Source organism: Macaca thibetana, chromosome 11 (genome assembly GCF_024542745.1).
Source record: "Macaca thibetana thibetana isolate TM-01 chromosome 11, ASM2454274v1, whole genome shotgun sequence".
Classification (NCBI taxonomy): Eukaryota; Metazoa; Chordata; class Mammalia; order Primates; family Cercopithecidae; genus Macaca; species Macaca thibetana.
In genome coordinates this window covers 40602011-40622397 of record NC_065588.1, presented here as the reverse complement: position 1 = coordinate 40622397, position 20387 = coordinate 40602011, and the positions used below count along the sequence as shown (strand labels likewise).

The 20387-nt window shown below is 36.2% G+C and overlaps 1 long non-coding RNA gene across 1 annotated transcript in view; it reads left to right on the top strand.

Moving 5' to 3' along the window:
- Window positions 1–560: 560 nt before the first annotated feature.
- Window positions 561–20387, top strand: part of LOC126931323 (uncharacterized) — a 67766-nt gene continuing 47939 nt past the window's right edge. The window contains exons 1-2 of the long non-coding RNA XR_007717829.1: window positions 561–617; window positions 4686–4768. This is a non-coding gene — a long non-coding RNA (uncharacterized LOC126931323). The remainder of the gene's footprint in view (window positions 618–4685; window positions 4769–20387) is intronic.

Here is a 20387-nt window from a genome sequence, read left to right as displayed (position 1 = left end):
GTTTATTTTCAAGAACTTTAAACTTTCTTTCTACCTATAATCTTATTTACATATGTGAATTTTCTTATCTTGATAGATATTCACGGAGAGTATAACACGATTATAAAACAGTATTTCTCTGCTTTTACAAATTCTAAGCCTATGGCTAGTGAATTAGTAGTGTTTTCTTATGTTTTGTTTGGTTTAGTACCTCTGATAGGAGCTCATCAGTGGAGAGCATGGTGTCTATTCACAAGAATCAAAAGGACTAAATTCAGGGTTTTATTATTATTATTTTTTTTTAGAGAAAATGTGTCTTAAATAGATTGGCTGATTTATTCTTTCCCTTCCCTTTCCCCTTCCCTCCCTCCCTCTATCCCTTCTCTTTTTACTGCTACTTTGCAAGAAGTTTCTGGATCTTTATGTTTATTTGTACATGGGGACACACTGATCAAGTGTTTGTTAAATGTAATGTTCATCAAAGATACTTTACATTTACATAGAACTTGCATGAATATTTTCTCTTTTAATCCTCACAATTCTTCTAAGATGTTTACAAAAAAACTATTTTTTTCCCTTTTACAGATGGGAAACTAAGTCAAAGAAAAGCAAAATATTAGACTCAAGATCAGCAATTAGTAAGTAATGGAGTCGCTATTATTATAACACACTCTCTGATATTGACCAATTTTATGTGCCATAAAATCAAAGTAAAATATTAATATCTATGAAATGTTTTATGGTTATGATACACAAGCATATGGCAGAACCTGAACTATGAGCAAATATTCTGTTTGTCTGTCTTCTAAAGCTAAGAGAACACCACCCTCTCTCCACGTCAGGTAAACTTAGACCCCCCCACCAGTTTTGCTCTCCAAACACGGAGTCCTCTGAAATCCAATCTGCAACACTTGGAATATTTTCAACGGTCTTCTCACTCACTAACTTTGCTGCAAATGTCCTTTTTGGCCCTAGGTCAAGACTACTTTTTATGTTTCCTATAAGACCTGGGTCCTGATCTAATGTTTTTTCCAGGAAACTAGACAAAAGGGTCACGCAATCTGGATGTAACTGTGATTTGTGATGTTAGTTAATGTACCTATGTTGAACCAGAGTCACCTTGCCCATTATAATTTTACATTTGTAGTTGTGTAAATGCCCAGAAATAGCATTTTTCATTTTTAAAATGTCTAAAGCAATTTTCTTTAATAAGCACATAATCTCTACATCTCTTCCTGTAACCTTTCTGAAAATATTAAAATTTTCTAACTGGATAGATTTATGAATTTTAAAAAATGATCAGTAGGACAACACGTCCTCCATTAACCTTGGACAAAAGTGGCTCATCCATTTAAGAAGAAAAACCAACAACAACATTCCATGGAAATATTTATGAAAAATCAAATACAGTCACAACTGAAAAGCTGATAAAGAAAATAAGGCATATGAAGCAAAAATAATCTACTAATATATATATGTACATATAAGTAAAATATATGTAAACATGTGCCTATATGGTAAAATATAAAATGTTGAAAATATGCCTACGTGTAATTAGTTTTTTCACAAATAACATATATATGTACACCAGAAATACTCTACCTTGTTCTTCCTTAGGTAGAGAAAAAATAAAAATAAATAAATAAATATATATATATATGAGAAAGAGAGAGACTGATTTACTTTGTCACAGATTAGCTGAAGATGAAATGTTTTGAGTGAGGCTCCTACCTGCTTTACTGTTATATTTACATTTTGTCCTCTCTCTGCAATCAGCCAAAGCCCTAGTAGAAATGGGCACAGGAACTGAAATATATGACAGAATCCTGAAATTGCATTGACAATTACTGGATGTAGGCTGCTGCACATGTTATACTGACATCAATTACAATTACATTACAATTAAATAACCTTACTACATTGGAGTATGGGAATATGTTGCCAACTTAGAGTTCCTGCCTCATCCCTATCCCACCCTATATAGTCACATTCAACTGACAGAAGCTGAAGAAGGGTAAAATCCAATCTGAGTTTCTGATATAAGGCTACAGATGAGGTTATTGTTTATTTATTATTTATAATTTTATAATTTATTATACATAATATTAAAACTAAATAATATTATTATAAATACATTTCTTTGGATCTTATACCTACTTTCACATTCAAGCTCCCTAACCTTTGCAACGTTCACCACCAAGTATTTCCACAAAACCTAAAAGGGTGCCTAACGTGTTCTTATAAACAGTTATGCCCTTTTGGGACTCTGCTATTGCTCCATTAGCTTTCAAAGATTCCCTTGGGCACCATAGTCTTCTAGTCGGCTCTCCCACTGCTCCCCCAGGCATCACTGAGTATGTGCTCAAGTCTCATAGTGGATAAATAGGGAAAGGTAGCATGCCTTTCTTCCCTTTGTGTTATAATTTGTCAGAGAGATCACCAAGCAGCACTGCCTCTACACCAACATTTTCAGAGCTTTTGTGTAAAACTGCTCTTTCTATTTTAGTTAAATTTTTCTCATTCTAGACAAGCATCTGGGCGAGACATGTATTTGAGTGACAGCCACTCTGTTGTGCTGAAATTTCTTATTCCCTTTCAATGATAGAGACTTTGTTATAAATGTGCCATGCCTGGTTCCTTCTTCCCTTTAGGTGAACTCTTTTTCATGGAGGCTTCTCAGTCCCTGTGAAAAGAGACTTGAGTTAGGGTCATACCAAAGTTTTCTAGATGAATCAGAATGTCAGCAGAAAACATAGATTGTACTAAAGATGAAATCCTTGCTGCAGAAGTAAGAACACATTTATAGACTAGCAGAACTTAAAGGTCAGTTGATACTCTGAAGTTCCATTCAAAAAATGAGAAAACTAATCATAAATTCAGAGAAAAGCAACTTAACGCACAAAATTCATTTGAGTAAAGGAGCCTGAGTCAATGCTATGTATCAAGAGTCTTCTTGAAGTTTCAAAATTGACCAAAAAACAAAAAACAAAAAAAAAAAATTGAGGAAGACAATTCTGGAGATGGAAGTTTGGTTTTACTACCTATTTGTCGTTAAATCTCTTAGATCTTTAATTTTCCCAGCTGTGAAATGGAAAGTCCTAACAGAAAATGGAGAAAATTGTGGACTTAGGTGTTATACTCTTCCTCCTTGGATAAAAAACCATGTAATATTTTTCACTTTCTTTTAAATTGGTATATATATATATATATACACACACACATATATATATATAGTGAGATTTTTAAAATCTTTTGTAGAACACTCTTTGTAATGCATGAATATCATGAGCAGGTTATTTAATATTTTACAATTACATCACTTCTATAAATTAGGATAAGACAGCCTGGATAGAGGCTCCTTTTGATGTGAGTCCTCCTAACCTAGTTGCAGTTTTCTCAAGGTTGTTCAGGGGCCAGGCCTGGATAGAAAGGGGGAAGAAAGGGTCCCATCAGTGCTGGCTGCGTCATATTGAATTTTTCTTTCCTTTCTCTTGGGGCTTTAATGGTACCCTACAACAGTGGGGGAAAGGGAAGAGTGAAATTATTTGTACATGCTAAGCACTATGAGAAGTTTTGCCCTTAAGCACTGAATTTCTCAGTCTGACTAAGAAGAATGAAGAATTAAAGTGAAAGTGCATGACTTCCCTCAGAGTTCCCTGAGCTCTTTCCCTAGAACCCAAACTTTACTCTCATTATTGACTTGCTGAGATGGTTTGGCTGTGTACATTGTAAAGAACTGTATGAATATTGTTAGAGCAGTCATCACATGAGGCAAAATTCAGAGCTGATTCATTAAGCAGCATTTACTGCTAGTACTAAAGACAAAAGTCCCGATGAACACTGAAGTTATCTATTAGGGATGCAAGCCTTTGACCCAGTACACCAGCCTGGAACTAAAAATTAAAATTTCAACAATAGAATCAATTCCTTTCTTAGCAGATAACCTTAATCAAATCCATATAATTTCAGGAGTCTTTGGGGGGATATTTCTTGGCTGACACGTCCTATTCTCCATTGGCATAATGACTTGCTACCATAGAAGCCAGAGGTGAATAAAGTCACAAAGATAAGATGTCTTCCCCTGTGGTATCTCCATTCCAGATGTCACTGTTCTGGTTTGCTGCTGGGGCTCTGGGTCCACACTGAGCTCCAACAGGAATGGCAAATTGGAAACCCTCGTTTGCTGTCCTGTGGTTGGCACTCCTCCCAGACTACAGAGAAGAGTTGCCTTCTACTCCAGCTGTCTCCACAGATCACAGTAAAATAGCTCTTTTGGGTGCCTTTGGATTTTTTGATATAGTCCCTTCTCCTTTCAGGGACAGGGGTGAGAAACTTTGTGTTCCATGCAAAATTGTTCTTCCCTTTTGTAATTAGTTTACTCCCTAAAATGGTCCATTTCCCTTTGTTCAAACTTATGAACCTCAGTCCTTTATTCTTTAGATTAACTTCACCCACTTCAGGTCCATACCCTCAGCAAATAAGCTGATGGCATACCTATTGCCGTTCGTCTTCTAGAAGTATTTAGTCAAGTCTGAATTCAAGTGAAATAAAAAAGACATATGCTGCCAAATGGAGTTCTCCTGCTTTAAGAATAATATCCTAGCCATAAAGTATTTGCAGTGACACATAGATTCTACACTTCACAGTATTTTTTAAAGGAAAGTATGCAACTAGTTGTCTGAGAAGGTATATTTATTTTTGCTTAGAAATGAGATGGAGCGGAATCTGTGATTCAATCAGTGGACTATAAACTGAATTTCTACTAAAACTTCAGCATTTCATCCCTCAGGTAATGTTCTTTAAAGAAAACATCACATCTCAAAAAAGTATCTCATCTGTGCATCGTTGCTCATTTATTCAGAAATTGCTAGTGAATATCTATTATGCATGTGTCAGTCAGTGTTCCAGTTTCTGGCTTATGGCAGTGAACAAGATGACAAAGTCCTGGCCCTTAAGGAATTAAAACAAGATGGCGACGTCCTGGCTCTTACAGAGTTAAATAAATAAATAAGAGCAATCCAGATGGCACTACATGCTATATATTGTGTTGGCTTGGGCTGCCATAACAAAATACCACAGACTGGCTGGCTTAAACAAGATAAATTTATTTCTCATAGTTCTAGAGACTGGAAAATCCAAGATCAAGTTTCTGCCAGAGTTCAGCTCTGGTGAGGTCTGTCTTCCTGGTTTGCAGATCAGTGTCTCCCTGTGTGTCCTCACATAGTAGAGAAAGAACAAACTCTATAGTCCCTCACTATAAGGACACTAATTCCAACATGAAATCCCTACCCTCATTCTCTCATCTCAGTATAATTACCTACCAAATACCCCATCTCCAAATACTATCACATTAGTAGTTAGAGCTTTAACATATGCATCTTGAGAGGACATATTCAGTCCATAGCAGAAATAAATAGGGTGATGTAATAGAGAGTACTGGGGTAGATGAGAAACTTTAGGAATATAGAGAACTCTCTGAGGAAGAGCTAGCTGAGCTGAGAGATGAGAGCTGAGAAAGTAGCAGTCTTGTGTGATGCTTAGGTTGAAATCGTTTCAGATGCAGGAACGGCAAATGCAAAAGCCCCAAATATCTAAAGAGCATAGAAGGCAGATGTGGCTTAAGATAAAGGAGAAAGAGTTTACAATCCCACCAACAGTGTAAAAGTGTTCCTATTTCTCCACATCCTCTCCAGCACCTGTTGTTTCCTGACTTTTTAATGATTGCCATTCTAACTGGTGTGAGATGGTATCTCATTGTGGTTTTGATTTGCATTTCTCTGATGGCCAGTGATGATGAGCATTTTTTCATGTGTCTGTTGGCTGTATGAATGTCTTCTTTTGAGAAATGTCTGTTCATATCCTTTGCCCACTTTTTGATGGGGTTGTTTGTTTTTTTCTTGTAAATTTGTTTGAGTTCTTTGTAGGTTCTGGATATTAGCCCATTGTCAGATGAGTAGATTGCAAAAATTTTCTCCCATTCTGTAGGTTGCCTGTTCACTCTGATGGTAGTTTCTTTTGCTGTGCAGAAGCTCTTTAGTTTAATGAGATCCCATTTATGGCGATTCCTCAAAGATCTAGAACTAGATGTACCATATGACCCAGCCATCCCATTACTGGGTATATACCCAAAGGATTATAAATTATGCTGCTATAAAGACACATGCACACGTATGTTTATTGCAGCACTATTCACAATAGCAAAGACTTGGAATCAACCCAAATGTCCATCAGTGACAGATTGGATTAAGAAAATGTGGCACATATACACCATGGAATACTATGCAGCCATCAAAAAGGATGAGTTTGTGTCCTTTGTAGGGACATGGATGCAGCTGGAAACCATCATTCTTAGCAAACTATCACAAGAACAGAAAACCAAACACCGCATGTTCTCACTCATAGGTGGGAACTGAACAATGAGATCACTTGGACTCAGGAAGGGGAACATCACACACCGGGGCCTATCATGGGGAGGGGGGAGGGGGGAGGGATTGCATTGGGAGTTATACCTGATGTAAATGACGAGTTGATGGGTGCAGCACACCAACATGGCACAAGTATACATATGTAACAAACCTGCACGTTATGCACATGTACCCTACAACTTAAAGTATAATAATAATAAATAAATTTAAAAAAAAATTACTTTTTCTATATCAAAAAAAAAAGATAAAGGAGAAAGAGATAATGTCAGCTTGGACTAGTATAGTGGTTCTGGAGATACAGGAAAGTGGATGAATCAGAAACATAGAACTATAAGAACTTACAGATTCGATGTGAAAGATGAGAAAAGGATGGAATCAAGATCATTCCTGGGCAATTGGATGTACCGTTTACCGTTTCCTATAATTGAGGAAAGTAAAAGCAACTCCTTATAAATTCATAAAATTGATAAACCATTGACACAAATGACCTCATAAAGATACCAGTATTGATCATCCTGGAATATAATAAAATTATCTTCAAAATAAGTTCTTATCCAGAATCAGTCTCAGAGACTTCAAAGCTGGTAATATGGAAACCAAAAGATGGAACTGACCAAAATCAAGTAACAGATCATGAATTAACATGTTACATTTGGATTTGCCTTCTCATTGTTTATTTCACTTCACTTTTATGATTATCTGTGCCTGTAAGAAACAAATTATTTTCTATGTGAAAAAATAATGAATAATAAAATAACTAATATTTATGTAGTGCTTACTATATTCTACTTTTTAGATGCTTCATGTGTATTAACCAAGTTAATTAACAAATTAAATTTACTAATTTATTTCTTATAGCAGTGCTATCAGGAGGCCCATAGTACAGGTAGTAAAACTGAAGCACAACCAACTAAAATGATCTTCATGAGATATCATAGCTATTAAGTGGGCAAAACCAACATGCAAGCCCAGCAATCTGAAAACATCGTTCATGCTTACCTCAGTATAATATTCCTCATTCATGATTAGGAAGGCCAAGGAAGATGGGACAATGCTAACTTAATGGGTTAAATACACTTGCCTGTAGGACTAATGATTTTGTAAGAAAACAGTTGTAAAGATACCCTTATGTACCAGATAGACCCAAAGAAAACATAACTTTCAAGGGTTTTAAGGTCTTAATAACAATAAGGATTTTTTTTTTTCCAGATCAATCCAATGAGCTAGCCATGAGAGAAATCTAGTCTATACTGTGGTTTCTCTTCTAAAATTTGAAAATCTGTCACCATTGTCCTCTAGAAGAGATAGTGCCATTGCACTATGAGCTTTTAAATTCATGCCAGTTAATAAAAGTTGCCTATTTGTGAGCCATAAACAGATGTATTGCAATAAATATTGTGATCTGACAAATCAAAAACAAAAACAAAAAAAAAAACAATTTATTTCTTCACTGAAGAATAATTCATTGACTTTCTACCATGTACCAGCCACTCTCCTAGGCACTGGGGCCTCTCACAGTTTTACTTGCTCCTTAATGAACAAAGGGCTTAGTTTTCTGTTTTAGAAACAGAGAAAGATAAATCCTTTATTGTGACATTTTAGACCCAAAAGTTGCTTCCTAGTCACTTAATTTTTTTTTTTTTTTTTTTTTTTTTTTGCATCATGACACTGCTTCTTTTCTAATGAGTAGTACATCAATGCCTCTGAAATGATCTGTCTTTAGTGATTTTCTGGAAGAATATGTTTTCAAAGACATCATCTATTTGCAGAGAAGGAGGCACTATTAATAGTTAGCATGCTAGTCCAGCATTGCACTTAATGACAAAATAACCTGAGATGAGTTTTGGGACACAAACGTTTAAATGTTTTATATAATGGCAACTTGCTTTGTTTTCTGAGTGGTGCTTTCTAATTAGTTCTATGTGTTGTCAAAACTTTTCCAACATCTCATTTTTATAGCATAGTAACATTGGCCTACTTCTTCCTGAAATTGTACCTTTGCTAGTTTCCTCAACAGATTGTATGGTGTGAAGGAAACCAATTGCTCATTTTTAACATCAGGTGAGATGGATAAGCCCAGAAGAGTTTCAGTCAAGTTTTTCATCCTCCTGACAAGGAAACACACGTTCTTCTTGTTCCAAGCTGCACAGTTTACAAGCAGCAATTGACGGTTTGGCAGAACTTCCTGAAGTCAGATCTGTCACAGTGGCTCCTTAAAGTCTTACTGAATGTGCTGTGAGTGTGTCTATAACCACCCTTTTCTGCCAAGTGTAATTCCGTAAGAGCTTTCTATCCTTGAATGTGCTCAATAAATGTTAAGGCTGGTTAAGTAATTGGAAGAAAGCTGTTAATCACCTCTAAAGCCAGATGGTGATGTTTGAACTAGTCTGAACAATTTCTGTATGCTGAAAGGTACAAGTTTAGTGTGATTGTTTTTTTTTTTTTCATTCTAAATACCTATCAAAGGTAGCATGGACTATGTTTTAGTCCATTTGTGTTGCTATAACAGGATACTTGAGACAGGGTAATTTATAAAGAAACGAGTCTATTTGCCTCATGATTCTGGTGGCTGGAAAGTCAAAGAGCATGGTGCCAGCATCTGCTGGACCTCTGGTGAGGGCTTTCCTGTTGCATCATAACATGACCAAAGGTCAAAGGAGAAGTGGCATGTATGTAACAGGACCAAACAGAAGGGCGAATGTCACTTTATAACAACCAGTTCTCACCGGAATTAATCAATTCCTGAAAGAGCAATAACCCACCCACTTCTGAGAGATGACATTAATCTATTCATGAGGGATCTGCCCCCCAAACCCAAATAACCACACCTCCCAGCACTGCCACACTGGGAATAAACTTTCAACATGATTTTTGGCGGGGACAAGCCACATTCAAATCATAGCAAACTGTAACCTACTTTATTTTGCTGACCTTTAGAGAAGGAAATGGTGGCAAGTTGATTTATTCAGAGCTGGAAGTCACTTTTGTGCCCTTGAACATAATTAATTCATACATATATTCTTATGGGTTTATGGCTATTGCTACTTTTTAGAACACACTAGTGGAAAATTACCTGAACAAAACTCTGTATTTTTATACTACTTATTATAGTAGGATACATCTTTATTAAAAATATGACTCTTACAGAGAAATAGTAAGAATAGTCATGATCTGGAATGTCATTCAAATGAACACTGTTGGGAATAAGCAAATCCAAGAAGAACCAGACTTTACTTCTTGGTTTCACTGCCCACTCACACCTTCCCAAGAAGAATGCCATCTACGTTTCCATACTACCTTTTTTTCTCCTAAAATTTCTAGAGCTTTTTCATTTTAACCATGTACCTACCCCTTCCCACTAAACTCTTCTTGCTTAGGGGTACAGACATTAAACTGTTTTAATAATCATGTATAGAATGTTTTGCATCTTCTAAAGAATATCTGAAAAATGCAACAATTTTTAAATATTTTTCATTTGTTTTTTATTTTTAACTTTTGTGGGTACATGGTAAGCATATAAATTTATGGGGCACATGAGATATTTTGATATAAGAATATAATGTGCAATAGTCACATTGAGAAAATGGGGTAGTCAGCACCTCTAGAATCTTATCATTTCTTTGTGTTACAAATGTTACAATTATACTCTTGTAGTTATTTTTATTTTTATTAATTTTAAGCTATGGCATTTGATTTTTTTTTCAGCTTATATTTTAGATTCAGGGGGTATATGTGCAGATATGTTACCTGGATATATTGCATGATGCTGAGGTTTAGGGTATAAATGATCCTGTCACCCAGGTACTAGCATACTACCCAACAGTTAGTTTTTCAACCCTGCCCCACTTCGTGTCTCCTCACTCTAGTAGTTCCCAGTGTCTATTGCTGTCATTGTTATATCCATGAGTATCCATTGTTTAGCTTCCACTTCTTATAAGTGAGAACATGTGGTACTTGGTTTTCTGATCCTGTGCTAATTGGCTTAGGATAATGGCCTCTAGCTATATCCATGTTGCTGCAAAGGACATGAATCTGTTCTTTTTGGTGGCTGTGTAGTATTCCATGGTGTAAATGTACCACGTTTTCTTTGCCCAATCCACCACTGATGGGCACCTAGGATGATTCCATGTCCTTGCTATTGTGAATACTGCTGCAATGAGCATGCGAGTGCATGTGTCTTTTTGGTAGAATGATTGGTTTTCTTTTGGATATATACCCAGTAATGGGATTGCTGGGCAAATGGTAGTTCTGTTTTAAGTTCTTTGAGAAATCTCCAGATTGCTTTCCACAGTGGCTGAACTAATTTACATTCCCACCAGGAGTGTATAAACATTCCATTGTCTACACAGCATCCCTAGTAGGTGTGACTATAGAGAATATTGGGTAGGCTCTTTTGACTTTACTTCTATAGGCCAATGCATTTCTCTCAGGTACAGATTTATGGTACAAGCATGGTGCCAGCATCTTGGCTTCTGATGAGGCCTCAGGTAGGCTCATGGCAGAAGGTGAAGAGGAGAGCAGGCATGTCACATGGTGAGAGAGGAAGCAAGAGAGATGAGAGATGTCTCAGACTCTTTAACAATCAGATCTCATTGCAACTCATTAGCATGGGGAGGGCACCAAGTCATTCATGAGGGATCTGTTTCATGACCCAAACACCTCCTACCATGCCTCACCTCCAATATTAGGGATCACATTTCAATATGAGATTTGGAGGGAACATCCAAACTATATCAACCATCGTCTGATATTGGGGACATATGTTATTTTGCCAAATTCTTCACTTTTAGAGAAACCTAAAGGTAGAAAGGAGGTTCAACCAGCCTTAACAGGGATTCAAAAGCAAGGAGGCATGAGGGAGCAAAAACGCATGCATTTCCACATTCCAGATGAATGCTAGGGGAGGTAGCTGTACTGGAGCTATTTTGATGTGACCAGTAGCAAAGGATCAGGGACAGGAGCTTAGGGAGAATCACAGCAGTCAGTTGAGAGTGCACAATGCATGTCAGTCCCTGGGCTCTGCATCCAGATCTCCTGAAAGATCTTCGCCAGTCATCTCTTCTATGTGAGCTCTCTATGCCCAGCATTGGTATACTGCTTTCTCTTTCTTTCAATCTCCTATCCTTTGTCTCTCCTCCCCAAATGATATCCTTCCTAACCTTCCAAATTCTCTTGAATTGCTTAAGGAGCACAGGTTAACTCTCTGCCTTTCTTCTTACCCATGCCCGGTAAGTTGTTTCTAGATTCAGAACCCCTTAATATCTGTTAAAAAGTGCAGAACATAGCAACTCACTTTTATTTACTGTAAATTTATACCATTTATTCAAAATTATTTGATGACACTTTCAAGAAAAAAGTTATAAAAAGAAGACAATCCCTTACATTTCAGAAATAAAGGAATTCAGTGTTATCAGTTACCCAAGATGATTTGATTACCATAATTAGGTCTTAAATTTAGCTGAATTAAATTTCCTGGCAGTAAAGAAAAGAAAGAAGATAAGATGTGAGTTATGAAGCATTGACTTTCTGGCAGAAGAAAATATTCAAATTTGTTAGTAGAGAAACTTCTTTCATAAACTAAATCCAAACATGAATTTATTGTATGAGTCATTAAATAAGATGCTATGACTTTCAAAAGATGCTTAAGTGCTGCTAGTTTGCATCAACATTACTGCAGCTGGAGGCCATTATCCTAAGTGAAATAATTCAGAAACAGAAAATGAAATACCACATGTCCTCACTTATAAGTGAGAGCTAAACACTGGGTACACACATGGATATAAAGATGGAAACACTAGACACTGAGACTCCAAAAGTTGAGAGGGAGGAAAGGATGGGGGCAAGGGTTGAAAAACTGCCTATTGGATACTACCTTCACTATTTGGATGAAGGGTTCCCTAAAGGCCAAACCCCGGCATTGTACAATACACCCATGTAACAAACCTGCACATATACCCCTGAATCTATAGTTTTAATAGATAAATAATGCTGTAAGCATGGATGGCTCTTGAACTGATGCTCTGTAAAGCCTGAGGACATTATATCACATTGTAATGGCAATTCTGTGGAATAGTGGAAAGCACATTGGAATTAGAATTCAAAGGTCTGGATTTGAATCCTGGTCCTACAACTTTTGGGGACTTTGTAAAAGTTTACTGAGTTCTCTGAGCAACATTTTTCTTACCTATAAAGAGTAACACCTGCTCTAAGTCTGTTTGTGGAAATCAAATTAATTAATAGACACAAAATTGTATAAATTTGTCTGGCTCAAGCTAGAAGATTAAGTGTTTTTAAAATTTTAATCTGGCTGGGCCCAGTGGCTGACGCCTGTAATCCCAGCACGTTGGGAGGCTGAGCGGGGCGGATCACGAGGTCAGGAAATTGAGACCATCCTGGCGAACATTGTGAAACCCCGTCTCTACTAAAAATACAAAAAAATTAGCCGTGCATAGTGGCGGGTGCCTGTAGTCCCAGCTACTAGGGAGGCTGAGGCCGGAGAATGGCTTTAACCCGGGGGGCGGAGCTTGCAGTGAGCAGAGATCGTGCTACTTCACTCCAGCCTGGGCAACCGAGCGAGACTCCGTCTCAAAAAAAAAAAAAAATTAATCTGAGAATAAGAAAAGTACAACTACCAATACTTTTCTCACAGCATTTAGTTTTATTTTTGTGTTTGGCATACATAATTTTCTTCTCTCAGAAATCTTATTCCCATTTTAGAGAGAGAAAGTGAGGCTTTAGAATCCTGGATTGAGTTTGGCCCACAGATATCCATAGACCCTTTAAAAAACAAAACAAAACAATATAAAACAAAACAACAGTGGTATCATTCTGCTTGATTGTTCTTTGAGGACCTGCTGGCATCCTTGTCTTCTAAGGCATTTCAGTTCCATAGTGGGCTAAGCATGGTCCTTCACTGAAGTGGGGAGAGCAGTTGGCTTTATACCTTGATAGGCAGCAAAGCAGTTTTTTCCTGGAGCCCCAATAGGGAACTGACAATTTTCCAAATTAGCCCACAAGAAGAGAAACTGCTACATCTTCATCAACACCCAAGGGAATGCTGATGTTCCAGGAGTATCAGAAGCACATTTTGAGCCCCAGTGATAAATCTATGGGTGGGCAACAAAGTAGAATAATTCCTCTAAGGGAACCCGAGGGTCTTTAAAAACATTCAATTATAACTCTGCAAAGGACTGATCTTCAACCTAACACATTTAATAAATTAAGTTTTAAAAAGGATTATCACTATTAAGGCTCAAATTTGAAGTCTAAATGATTAAATGGAAGAAATATTTGAAAATATCAAGAAAAAGATACAAACAGATAAAACCATCGTGGAACATATAAAAAGCTTAGGATGCAGATCCAATAGACGTAACTTACAAATAATGAGAATTTCAAACGAAGAAAAAGGAATATATGTAAGAGAGGCTATAATTTTTGTAAAGAGAAGGACATTTATTGAAGTTAAATGGTAACTGGAATCTGAATCTGCAGATTAGAAGGTTTGCTGGAATCCAGAGAGAAATAAATGAAAAAGAAAGACACAAAACTAGGCTTATCTAGATAACATTTCTGAACTCTAAGAGGAAAAACACTTACAAATTACCAGGAGGAATAAAAATGACTTACAAAGGAAAAACAGTTTTGTATCAGAGCTTTCAGTAGTGACAATAAAAGCTAGATACTAAAAAAAAAAACCCTACAGACTGATGGAAAAAAAGAACTGCAGCCTAAGAATCTCATATCTTGGGATAATATTCTTTATCAGTTAGGATGAAAGATATCTGAGAACATGCAAGAATTCACATAATATCTATGCTGCTATCTTGTCTGAGCAAAACACTTATTTGCGAGGAATCACTTATGAGAAATTATGTCTGAGAAAAACACTCATATTATGAAAAAGACATACTGAATGAATTGGAACAGAAACTTCACTATCAGCAGTAGCAGGAAATGAGAGACATTGGTTACATGCCAGTAATTCTGCTCCTTGTATAGTTAAATTTAAATGGATAACATAATGATAGAGTGATTGGGACTATGCAAAATGAATGCTAAATAATAGTTAGAAAGAAGAGATGCGCAGCAATCAGGACAATCTCTAAGAGACTGGGTCGCTCAGGGCACCTCAGCCAGGTGTGGTGGGGAGAATAATGCAAACCCCCAAAAGAAGTCCACAGCCTATTTCCAGGAACTTATGAATATTCTATGTTATGTGACAAAGGGACTTTGCAAATGTGACTAAATAATGAACTGGAGATGGGGAGATTATGTTTGATTATTTGTGTGGGGTGAGTCTTATCATATGAGTTCTTAAAGGCATAGAAACTTTCCCAAATATGGTCAGTGGGAAATTTGACTACAGAAGTGTGATAAAAAAGGTGAAATGTTTCTGGCTTTGTAAAAGAAGTAAGAAGTATGAGCCAATGAATGTGGGAGGCCTCTAGAAACTGAAAAAAGCAAGGAAACAAATGCTCCCTTAGAGCTCCAGAAACATATGTCTACTGACACCCTGATTTTAACCCAGTGAAATCCATGTTGAACCCTCGCCAACAGAGCTCTAAAATAATAAGTATGCTTTGTTTTAAGTCACTAAGTTTGTGGTTATTTGTTGCAGCAGTAGTAGGAAATTAATACTGAGTATTGCCCACTCAAGAAAGCTACACATGAAAGGAGACAACACTGTTGTTGATAACATTATGTGTAACTAGTCTAATATGTTCTATTGAAAGACAGAAATGGCCACCTGGGTTAAAAAATACATATATATATATTATAAAATACATACATACATATACATATATATTGTTTATAGAAAAGAAACCTTAAAAAGTGATAAAATATTTTTAAAATACAAAGAAAGTTATACTGGCAATATCAATATTAGATAAGGGAGAATTTAAGGCTAAAAGCCAGAAACAGGAAAGATATTGTAAAACAATAAAGCACAATTTATGAATAAAACAAAGCAATACATTATATACAACAAGCAGTATTGGAACCAAATGTTTTTAAAATTCTTATTATAAATGCAAGGAAAATGTGATTTTAAAATGTAACCCATAATGGTATATTTTAATATATTTCTTCCAGAACTAGACTAATATCACAAACTAAAAATAAGTAAGAAGAGTGTTTGGGATAATTCAATCAACAAATGAGATTATGGCTTTGAAAGAAGGAGCCTACTTGTGATTTGTTATGTACACAAAATATTTACAAAATCAGTTACATGCTAGCCTCCCCTGACATGAATACATTTTTAGGCAACATGTTTTATTCAGAATAAAAAAAGATATCTGAAAAAATATTATCTCTTTGGATCTTAAAAAGCAGGCTTTTAATTGCCTTTGGAGAAAATAAAGCTTGTTTACGTATGTACTTTCTATAAAGCAAGAATTATGAGAACACATCATGCTAAAGCTGGTGGGTATTAATTTATATGTAGAGATTGCATGGTCTTGAATGCCATTTAAAACTCTAAATATAAAATAACTTTAAATTTATATTAAGAAATAGATGAAAAAGATAAACAACAAAAAACGTGAAGAAGAAGGAGATGAATCATTAAAAGAAACACAAAGGAAAAGGAAAAGTAGAAAGACTTAAGAGATCTCAACATGGTTCTTTGAAAAAATCAATAATAGAGATCAATCCCTTGTGAATTTCATTAGGGAAAAAAGGAGAAAGAGAAAAAAATACATAAGTTTAGGAATTAGGAAGAAGACATAATAAAGTAGTAAGAAATTGGGAAAAAGATAACTTCAAAAATAAGAAAAGGCTAAAAGAATTATAAGGGAATACTAAATAAAATTCAGAGACCACACAGAAAATTTCCTTAGTAAAATACAAAGTACCAAAGTTAACACTCTTAAATAAGTAAAAACTCAGTTTTTTAATTGGTCAATTACTAGGGAGAATTTTGGACAATAATCAAAGAGATGCCATTTAAAGAGATTGCCAAATATTGAACCATCCTTGCATTTCTGGAATAAATTATACTTACTAATATTGACTTATTTTGGGGGACACACTAATGAATTCTGTTTGCTAGTATTTTATTTAGATGTTTTCCATCTATAATCATAATAATGTAGTTTAAACTTTTTGGACTACTTTTTAAAGATATTTAATAGTAAAGGAAACTAGAAAACTTTTTTCATCCCAAGATTACAATAATTTAGAAAACAGTCTTGTTTCTTTAAAGTTAAGAAAGAACTCAACTTTGAAATAATCTCCTGTCTGCTCATTTTTTAATGGTTCCTCTTTATATTCTAAACTCTTTTATAGTAATTGGTTAGTTACTTTTGTTTACTCTTGTTAGGGATTAACTTTGGTAATTTGTATTTTACTAGGACAGTTTTCTGTAATTGTTATCTCTGATTTTTTTTTTTTTTTAAGTATTCCTTTTTAGCTCTTTTAAGCTCTCTTTTATTTTTAGTTCCTTCCACATCCATCCTCTTTTTTTGAATGTTCTCTAGGCCTTTGTGCTCTAATTGAACTTAGGTTTCTTTTTAAGTTACCAATTTCCATTAAGCCCTCTCAAACTAGGAAAGGCTATGTCCTTCTCGCCCTTTGCTGCTGTTTACAGACTATTTCCCTTTCCTCTTCTTTACCTCTGTATAAAGCCTAGGTGACACACATTTCTATTTTGAAGTCCTCTATACCCCATTCTTCTTCATTTATTTAAGATGTTAGTGTCTGTTTATTGTAATATCCTCACTGATATCTTTGCTATAAATATGATGAGCAACGGTCCTTGTTTGCCAAGCCCGAAGGATAGTCCCAGGAAAACTATCACTCTTTGTCTATGGCTGAGAAATTTTCTGGAACACAAGACATCGTATTAAAACTAGTAAATACCATTCAGGACATAGGCATGGGCAAAGACTTCATGACTAAAACACCAAAAGCAATGGCAACAAAAGCCAAAATTGACAAATGGGATCTAATTAAACTAAAGAGCTTCTGCACAGCAAAAGAAACTATCATCAGAGTGAGGATATTTTATAGTTCATCTACAGAATGGGAGGCAACCTACAGAATGGGAGAAAATTTTTGCAATCTATCCATCTGACAAAGGGCTACTATCCAGAATCTACAAAGAACTTAAACAAATTTACAAGAAAAAAAAAAAAAACATCAAAAAGTAGGCAAAGGATATGAACAGACACTTCTCAAAAGAAGACATTTATGTGGCCAACAAACATGAAAAAAAAGTTCATCATCACTGGTCATTATAGAAACGCAAGTCAAAACCACAATGAGATACCATCTCATGGCAGTTAGAGTGGTGATCAACAAAAAGTCAGGAAACAACAGATGCTGGAGAGGTGTGGAGAAATAGGAACGCTTTTATATTGTTGGTGGGAATGTAAATTAGTTCAACCATTGTGGAAGACAGTGTGGCAATTCCTCAAAGATCTAGAACCAGAAATACTATTTGACCCAGCAATCCCATTACTGGGTATATACCTAAAGGATTATTAATCATTCTAATATAAATCATTCTGCTATAAAGACACATGCACACGTATGTTTAAAGCAGCACTGTTCACAATAGCAAAGACTTGGAACCAACCCAAATGCCCATCAATGATACACTGGATAAAGAAAACGTGGCACATATACATCATGGAATACTATGTAGCCATAAAAAAGAATGAGTTCATGTCCTTTGGAGGGACACGGATGAAGCTGGAAACCATCATTCTCAGCAAACTAACACAGGAACAGAAAACCAAACACCATATGTTCTCACTCATAAGTGGGAGTTGAAAAACGAGGACAAATGGACACAGGGAGAGGAACATAACACACTAGGGCCTGCTGGGGGTGGGGGATAGGGGAGGGATAGCATTAGGAGAAATATCTAATGTAGACGACGGGTTGATAGGTGTAGCAAGCTGCCATGGCATGTGTATACCTATGTAACAAACCTGCACATTCTGCACATGTATCCCAGAGTACATATATATTATACACATGTATATTATACATGTTATATATATTATATATATATACACACACACACACACACTGGTAAGTTCCCAAACTAGAAAGACTTTCCTTCCTTTTGTTCTAACTCTGGTGATTTCAATGTCTATATAGACGATCCCTCCAATATCTTGGTCTCTCAGCCCCTTAACCTCCTCTGCAATAATCTCACCTTCATTGGTACTGAAAGAATGCCTTCTCTCATAGCAAACCCTAGGACACACTAGTATTGATAACCAGATAACCTCCATAATATGAATTGTAACCTTTCTTGTCTCTGATTACAACCTCCTATTAATCAGTTTGTTATTATTTAAATTTCAAAACTTCTTTCACCGTACTTACAGAGACAAATACAATCAAATGATCACCTTGACATTATCTCTCAATTTTTCAAATGTCTTCTCTTTCCTTCTTATTTACGTATTCTGACTATCCTATCACTTTAATTATCCTTTTCATATATGTTCATCTTCTATGCCTTTCTCTCCCTGAATCATATTTGTCTGGCAAAACCCCATTTAACTCAAACTCACAGCTTATTCTCAACCTACACTCACATAGTTTATTTCATGTTTGGAGAAAAAGACAAAAACTATCTTAACTTTTCTCTCTCTAAATCCCAAACTTACCTCTGTGTTGCCTGCCGATCTGATAGCATTTCACTGGTACAGCCTTCCTCCTATCCTCTGGAACAATTATGTCACAACGTATGTCAGACCTCTAGCATCTTTTTCCCTATTCTTAGCTGATGACCCTGTTTCCTCCTTCACTGAAAAAAAAAATTGAGCCAATGAGAACTTCCACAAGCTCACATCCCATCTACCACTTTGCTAGATCTACATGCTACCTTCCCACCTGCACCTGTGGCTCTGAGGCCACTCTCTCTACCTGTGTCCTGAATACTTTGCTCTCTCACCTCTTCAAGAACCTCACCCCACAATTATCCCTTATCTTTCACTCTCCACTAAATCATGGCTATTGGCATACACTATACATTGATAATTCCCATTACAAAAATTATTTCCATAATCTGGCTTTTATCTACATCTCATGTCTCTTTGCTTTATTATAGCAAAGCTCTACCAAAGAGCTGTAGGAGCTCACTGTTTCCACTTCCTCCTCTCTCATTCTTTCTAAAACTCATTCTAATCAGTCTTTCATACCCACCATTCTAGCAAAACAGTACTCGTCAAGGTCACCAGTGGTCCCTACCTTGCCAAATCCATTGAGCATTCTCAGGCCCATCTTCATCAATTTATTGGTAGATTCTGCACAATGATCACTCTTTTCTTGAAAAACTATCATGATTTGGCATCTGGGACACCATGCACTTGATTCATACACCTCACTGGCCACTTATACTCAGTCTCCTTTACTAGTTCCACCTAATCTCCTAAATTTCAGAGTTCACCCAGGGTCAGTGCTAGGACATCTCCTCTCTACATTCAGTTTGTGATCTCATCTCATTTCATGGCAATAAGTACCATCCATACCCTCACTGCTCCTACATTTTTATCCCAACCTTGGAGCTTTTCCCTGAATTATAGACTCATAGAATATTTCGCTTGCTAGAATCAAATCCTTGGTGTAATTCTTGACCTCTCTCTTACTCTCATATGACAAATTCAATTTGTTGGAAAAGCCCACTCAGCTTCATTTTTAAATATATCAAAATTTTAACATTTTCTCGTTACCTCCTCCATAGCCATCCTAGTCCAAACCACTACAATCTCTTGAATGTATTTCGATGGCTTCCCGTTTTCCCCTACTCTGCTTTGCTACCCTAGACAGAGCTGGCAGATGATGGCAATCCTTAAGGTATCCTCCAAGGCCTTACACTTTGTCTATATAAAAAGTGCTTTGTGGGCCAGCAAGTATTACCTTGCCTGTGAGCTTGTTAGAAATGTAAAATCTCAGGCCCTACTCCCAGATCTACTGAGTCAACTTTGCAGTTGAATAAGATCCCCAGGTGGTTCATGT